This window comes from Electrophorus electricus, chromosome 19 (assembly GCF_041902795.1).
Source record: "Electrophorus electricus isolate QZ-2024a chromosome 19, ASM4190279v1, whole genome shotgun sequence".
NCBI classification, from domain to species: Eukaryota; Metazoa; Chordata; class Actinopteri; order Gymnotiformes; family Gymnotidae; genus Electrophorus; species Electrophorus electricus.
In genome coordinates this window covers 11,716,913-11,724,774 of record NC_137515.1, presented here as the reverse complement: position 1 = coordinate 11,724,774, position 7,862 = coordinate 11,716,913, and the positions used below count along the sequence as shown (strand labels likewise).

The window sequence follows — 7,862 nt, the reverse complement described above, 5'->3', positions numbered from 1 at the left end:
AAATTAAAAAAGTCTTAACATCATAGTGCAGTGCAGGTGTAATAATGTTACCCAGCATTCATCCTCAAGTGTTAATTCTTTTGTATTTGAAATAACTGAGCTGAGTGTGCTGCAGGGCCATGACTTACACCAGTATGACCTTATTAAAAGGTTTTTTTAAATGTATGTATTTATTTATTATTTAAATTATGCATATATTTAATGAATTTATATATATAGCAGTAGTTTCTCACTTTTGCGAACTGTTAACTAATGAGGAAGTAACCATGAAATATAGCAAAGCCCCATAACTATTTAACAATTCAGTGTGTTCTGTGAGTTGTCCTGTATTTGTACAACCAATAAATAAATCATATTTATACATTGTCTAATCTATGCATGCTCACTATAATAACTGATTGACTGATAGGTGACTTGAAGGGTTTACTAGCATCGCGAATTTCTTATTTGCATACAAATAACAAACCTTATATTACAGTCTATTTCTCCACAGCATATTCAATGGAAATATAGTCACTGGGGAAAGAAACTACAACGATGTCTTACAAACACTTTCAGGTCTTTATTCCAACAGATCCAACTGAGTGGGATTTTGAATAAGATTATAAGAAGAAAATAACATGATAAAAGAAAACAAATTGAGTCGGTCTATTACAGGGGATTCATAAACATGGGACATCAAAAATTAAGCATTCACCTCTCTGGTGATCTTAAGTCAGGAACCTGTAAACAAAATAAAAACAACCCTAGTACTGTGTTGTCACTGACGCTTGATAAAGGTATCACTCGCATCTGTGGTAGCTCTCACTCTGCTGCCTGTGCACAGCGCTACTCTACAGTACTCGCGTCCAACCTGTGAAAACCCAACGAAATATCTCCCTCTCTCCATCAGACACGGTCCTAAATAGTCTAATCCACTCAAAACACGGAATAGAACGGAACTTTTCCCCAACAGAACTCTATCCCCCTAGCTATGTACTTCTAGTACACAACTTAGCACGATACCATATGTTAACATGGAACAATCTGTGATGAGACAAGCAAGGCCAGATGCTCGCTGATGTAGAGAAATAGATTTATTATATTCCAACTTCGTGATGGGTGAACAAGCCAGGGTCACAACCAGGAAAGCCAAGACAGGGGCAATCCAAATCATAAAGGTAAACAGTCCGAGTCCAAAAACCAAAGAGCAATAACAAACCAGGCAAACTATACCAAAAAGGGGGCAGGCAAAAATCAGAAGTCTGGAGAGCAAAAAACACAATTGAAACAAGGGAGAGAACGCTTGATAAACACACTCGAAACTAGTGGCAATACTGCGCAATATTGGTAAGGTCTAAGCAGGTTTATATACAGTTGAGATGTAGAGAAACAGGTGATGTCAATATTCTGGTGATGAGGATCTGAATGAATGTGTATTATTGGATGAGTATTTAGCTGATGCACAATATGTTGGGTGTTGTAGTTTGCTTGGGGTTCGGTCGACGTGACAGTACCCCCCCACCCCCCCCAAAGAGTCCGGGACAGCTGAGGCATTAGGGTGCCCATGACAACCAACGACCAGGGCAGAAAATGTTGATCCAACCCGAGAACCCCCAGAAGGATGGTGATGAGGAGCAAGCCTGTCTGGAAACTGCATGTGAAAATCCGAAAGGAGACCAGGATCCAGGACATCGCAATAAGGGATCCAGCTCTGTTCCTCAGGACCAAACCCCTCCCAATCAACCAGGTACTGGATTGAATTCCCCCTTCTCCGGGAGACCGGCATGCGATGTACCGCATACACTGGGGTGCCGTCATAGTCAACCGGTTGAGGTGGAGTGTCGTCAGGAGACACCTCATCCAAAGGACCTGGAACGACAGGTTTGAGAAGCGAGACATGGAATGACCTAGAGATCCGGTAATGTGCGGGCAGATTGAGTTGGTAAGTCACGTCATTAATGCATTTGCGTACTTCAAAGGGACCAATATACTTAGGACCCAGTTTGCGACATGAACCCGGTTTATGGTAATGCTGCATAGAGAGCCATACCCAGTCTCCTGGCTGATATGCAGGAGTATTTCCTCTATGCCTATTCGCTAGTTCCTTATATCGACGAAGTGTGTGTTCAATCCGCTGGTGCTTCTCCTCCCATACTTCTCGCTGCGTTGCATCCATTCATCCACAGTGGGGATATTGGTTGTGACCGAGGTCCACGGGGTCATTGGGGGCTGGTAACCTAGGAAACACTCAAAAGGCGTTATGCCAGTGGAGGAACTCATGAGCAAGTTTTGGGCAATTTCTGCCCAAGGATTATGCAAACAAAAACAGCACAGGAACTTGCTTAGTTCTTGATTAGTTCATTTGCATTAGCTGTTGGACTGTGGGTGATAACCGGATGTAAGGCTAATGGCAAATCCTATGTGTTTGAAAAAAGCTTACCACACACGGGACGTGAATTGAGGTCCCCTGTCAGACAAAATGTCTTCTGGGATATCGAATATGTGGAACACCTGGTTGAACAGGGCCTCTGCAGTCTGAAGATCTGTTGGCAATCCTGGAAAGGCAATGAATCGTATGCCCCGGGAGAACCGGTCTACCACCATAAGTATAGTAGTATTGCCATTTGAACAGGATATGTCAGTGATGAAATCAATGGCTATATGGGACCAGGGTCTTTCAGGAATGGTGAGTGGCATGAGTTTTCCTGCAGGTAGGGTCTTAGGGGCTTTACTGTGGCTGCAGTACAGGAAAAAACATACCTGTGTACGCCATTGGTGATAGTCTCCCACCAATACCGGCTAGCCAGGAGCTGTCGAGTGTCTGTCTGTACCCCACAAACCTACAACGCTGTCAGCCACACGGAAACACACCACATGTGAAGTACTCTTTACATTTTTCCATCAGTCATATTTTCCATTATTATACCATATATACAAAATTTACATATACTGAGGTTCAACTGTCAGGGACATCAACCATAAAGGCACTGCAGAATTCAGATAGCTGACTTTATGTGTTTCACCTGGCAGAGCTCACCTGCTGATATGTCAAAAAATGTTTATCCAGGTTGGACTCTGCCCCTATGCCTTGTCCAGGGATAATTGCTCATCAGAATATGGCTTTGGTAAGAGATCTGTGTAAAAGCATGATTCCACTTCTGGACTGACACTCACAGGGCATATACATAGAAGTTGTAGCTAAGACACTGTGCTCATTAGCTTTCAGTGCCATGCAAAGTTCAGTTACAACACATCGCCTGATCTTCTATACACACATTAGAATAATTTAAAACAAGTTTATTATTCTGTTATAAATATATATTTTAACAAATAATGTCAGTTGGCTGAGATACAGTTTGCAGGCAATTGGTCTGGAACACAGTTTTGTTGTTTGGCTCAGTACTCTAGCACAATTAATTTAAAATGAAAACATATCCATGAAGTTAAAGTGCAGACTTTCAGTTTTAATTGGCTGCTCAGTTAGTTGTTGGCCAATTGTGTGTAATTGCATCATTAGTTCATGCACCCGAGAGCTAACAAAAGGTCTGATGTCAACTCTAAAAGTGACATTTGCATCTGTGGTCTGTTCCTGTTGTCTCTGAACATAAGGACAAAAGCCAGTAAAGCAGGGAATCGTGGGACTGGAAAATCATAATGAATAATTTGGTCATATAGCCAAAACATTATGTATATTAAATTCAGTGGTTTTATAAATTGGTAACAACCAAGAATGTTTTAGTGAATCACAATCACAAATAACCAGGCAGACCACAGGCCAGACAATAATCATGAATACTGTTTATGTTGTTGTCACAGATGTGTTAAGCACAACTATAAGGAGAGATATACACCAACAGTGATGGGGTTTACCCCAAGCTTCACACCACTGGTCATCCTCAGGAACAGGCTATGTAGGTTACAGCACAGACAAAGCACATACAAAACTGTAAAGCAGAAGATTAACTTACCAGAAAACTTACCAGAGTGATGAAGAGTGGAAAGTGGACATTACCTCATGTGTGGAAAGCAGTGGCATGGGCTTGAAAAGCTGCCAGTGCATTTGTCTTACCTGCCATTTTTATGATGTGACTACAGAAAAACAGCAGCTGAATGACTTCTGAAATGCATAGGAACATCTCCTATGCTTCAATACCCCCAACTCAAGGGAAAGCCCTTTAACCTGCACCAGGCCAGCCCTTCAAATGCGGAATGATTTTAACTGACCAAGTCAATGTCAATGTCCAATCTGCATTGTGAACAATATCTAATCTGCATGGTGCACAATGTCTAATCCACATGGTGCAGAAAAGGACTGGTAAGCAGAGAAAGACCACTGCTTCTAAAAGTACTTAAAGAATGAAAGAATCAGTAGAATAGCAACATGAACAGATATACAGAAAACAAATAAATCAATCAGTACTACAATATCAACTAATATTACTACTATTATTATTATTATTATTATTAATAATAATAATAATAATAATCATCATCATCATCATCATCATCATCACCATCATCACTATCACCATCATCATCATCATCATCATCATCATCATCATCAACAATGACAACAACAACAACAACAACATCACCATGATGAATCATGATCATAATGGACCATTTTTATTCTCAAATTTTAAAATGAAAAAAAAAAACACAATGAGAAGAACAGTACATTAAATATCTTGTCCTTGTGTTATGTACCACACAGTTACTCTAGTTACTCTAATAACACACAAAACATAAACAGTCAACTAAGATATTCACTCACTGTTAATTAGCTCTGGGACAGGTGTGTCACAACATCTGATGTTAATTAAATCAGATGAGTAACTGAGCAAAAGCTTTCAATGTTTCAGTTACATAAAGAAAGCAAGATTAATTAAAATGATAATCAAAGAAGTGAGTGTGCTGCCAAGCTCTTGCACAACTTTCCTGATATTTAAGGGGAAGAGGTTTCGCAGTCCTCTTAATCTCCCAGTGTAATGCAACTATTAACTGAAACAATGTGTTGGGCACTACATAACCTTTGTGGATGTTTCAGTTAAGTCTGGAAATTCTAATTTAAATACCACCATCGATTATAAACCTACAGACTCTCATTCTTATTTGCAGTACAACTCTTCACATTCTAAGGCCTACAAAAACTTCATCCTTCTCAAAGCTACTAAAACTTAAATGCATTTACAGTGATAATGAAGATTTTCTATAGGAGAGTATGGACATGTGTGAGTATTTTCATAACTGTGGGTTTCCTAAGGAAGTTATAAATAATAACTTTGCTTGTAGTTTACCTATTCAGAAAATGAATGCACTGCCCTATTAGCAATCTACTGTTAAAATAACAAGAATTCCTTTGTTATTTACTTATCATCTTACTAATAAAACTGGCTAATATTATACTTAAACACTTCAGAATCCTTCAGGATTATGTAGAGACGGCTTGCCTTATTAACGATCCTCCACTCCACAGTTGAGACAAAAACATCAAAGACATATTCGTCAAGAGTGAGATAAATGACCATTCATAATAACCTTTACTGTAGCCTACAAAGACTCTAGATATGCTACATGCAAATTTATTAACACAACCACTAAAATAACTGGCATGAAAGGATCAAATGTTATCACCCAGTCCTCCTCATGCATTACTGCAGGAGTTGACTGTTATATTACTTGCATATTGAAGAAATCAAGAGAAGGCTTACTGATCATTTTACTGAACACATTATGACCTTCAGAATTAAGGATTTGTTCTTTCCAGTGACAAGGCATTTTAGTGCTAATGAATCTTGCATTACTTACATATCTGTTTGTAGTGCCAGTTATTGCTATGGCAGCAATAAAATTAGGAAACTCAAAGAATTTCAGAAGCACTTTGTGTGTATGTGTGTATGTGTGTGTGTATGTGCATGTCTGTGTGTGTCTGTGTGTTCGTGTATGTACAGTAGCACATACTGTACTGTATTATTCCAGTCTTTGAAAATGTTTGTATTTCCATCGATTCATTCCCGAGGGCATATCGTTCAAGCACATGACAAGGCTGCAGCAGTTATGTTTGCCCCACGAAGTAAACAGAAAATTTGGTGACATATTTTCAAGTTTTTTTTTAATGTTTACTATCTATATTATGGTCATTTTTTAAAATCTTTTGGAGATCTATTATCACGAAGGTAATTTTTCACTTTATAAAATGCATTTTTATTGTTTAAGTGCATATGCAGAGTAGGCAGTCTTGCATTTTCACTCATTCATGTAGCAGATGCTTTGACCCTTTATCCACTTTAAAAACTCAAGCACATCTTAGTTGAGTTCTCAAAGTCAAACATCCAAACAACACAGATTCTTACACCATTACTGCTAGCTCAAGTGGTGCCTCCAGCAAAACCATTTCAGTTGATTAGTACCACTGTTGCATCTTAATTCTACGATAATGCAGTGAACATTACCTTTTAGTGGAGTGGCAAAGTACAGATCATTTCCATGCTTCATATATTGGTAATTAACAAATCTAATGACTGGACATTCAGCCATGCAATTACATAGGTTAATTCAGGGTCACTTTGTTGCTTTGTTGGTTTATTTATTAGTTGCATTATTTAATTATTTGTTTGAACTGTGAGGGAACTAACTGTTTCCTAAACACTTCATGCAGCGCAGTGAATCTGAAAGTTATATCTTGCGGTAGAGAACCCTGAGAGGAGAACCCTATGGTCTTGTTCCTTCATTCCAGTGAAATGGCTGAGGTTCAGGGACAGACAGACTGATATGCTTCTCAAACACAGACAGAATCATTCTGTCTTATAAATGGAAATCTTTGAAGAGAATATGCCAGCATATTGAATTATACATGCAAATGAAATATCATCTGTAACATCTTCGAGACAGGAGAACAGTATCACTGTTGCCAAGTTTTGTATTTTTGGTGCAGTAGATGAAGAAACTATTTGAAGGCTTACTTTGTAATGCTGAATAAAATTAGATTAAAGTAGACACAGTTAGAGTGCTAAGAAATTAAGGCTGGGCATGCATTCAGTTTGGGCCAGAAGTGGGACTCCAGCTGCAGTAGTGGAGAGCTTCTGGAGACTGGGTTGCATGGTTGTAGAATGCAAATCGCTGGACCTTAGACTGCCCTAAAGCCACCATCAGCCACCTAGCCTTTTACGGTAAAAACGCAGTCTTGTTTGTGTTGGCTGTTTGTAGAGTGTGGTTCAGCACAATCAGGAGCTGTGCTATGAATGTTTACCTGGACTGGACTGTTTACATGGCATAGATGCTGGGGTAAACACGACAAGCTCCAGACTGTGGTTTAAATCTGTGACTTTGTCAGTGCCACACACACCTTTAGTCTTATATAACCCAGCTAAAACCAAAACAGTGATATGTATTTACATAAATTGAGTGCTGTACATCAGTAGAAATAAAACAGACCTAGAAGATTTACTGCAGTATATTTATTTTCATCTAGCCTGAATGATTCACAGAGTGCTGTAAATTCCAAAGCTCTTTATAATTCCAAAGTTAGCACATTTACCATGAGTAGATTTATCCTCAGTGTACATATAGAGAAGTATCAACATACCTGTATTCAGATGCAGTTTAGTCTCTCGGGTGCATGTGAAGAACCATTCTTTATTTTTTATATTAAGAATAAAAGTGTGTCAAATATATTCCAAGAGAAATCTGTGGCATGATTCAGTGGTGTTGTTTTCTTACGCAATAAGTTCTCCATAAGGAATAAAGCCAAATGTTAAAAAGTTAAAAACAGCATCTTAAATACAGAGAGACCTGTTTTTCAAAGACCAACAAAACCAATGTCTCAGACAACTCCTCAGAAAAGACTCCTTAATCCCAGGCAGACCCACATACAGGGTAAT

The 7,862-nt window shown here is 38.8% G+C and overlaps 1 long non-coding RNA gene across 1 annotated transcript; it reads right to left on the bottom strand.

Moving 5' to 3' along the window:
* Positions 1 to 1,775: 1,775 nt before the first annotated feature.
* LOC118242817 (uncharacterized) lies at positions 1,776 to 2,440 on the bottom strand. The gene is made up of 3 exons (XR_004777056.2): positions 2,423 to 2,440; positions 2,033 to 2,219; positions 1,776 to 1,851 (listed from the first exon to the last, which is right to left on the bottom strand). It is a non-coding gene; the product is annotated as an uncharacterized LOC118242817 (long non-coding RNA).
* Between the last annotated feature and the right edge of the window lie 5,422 nt (positions 2,441 to 7,862).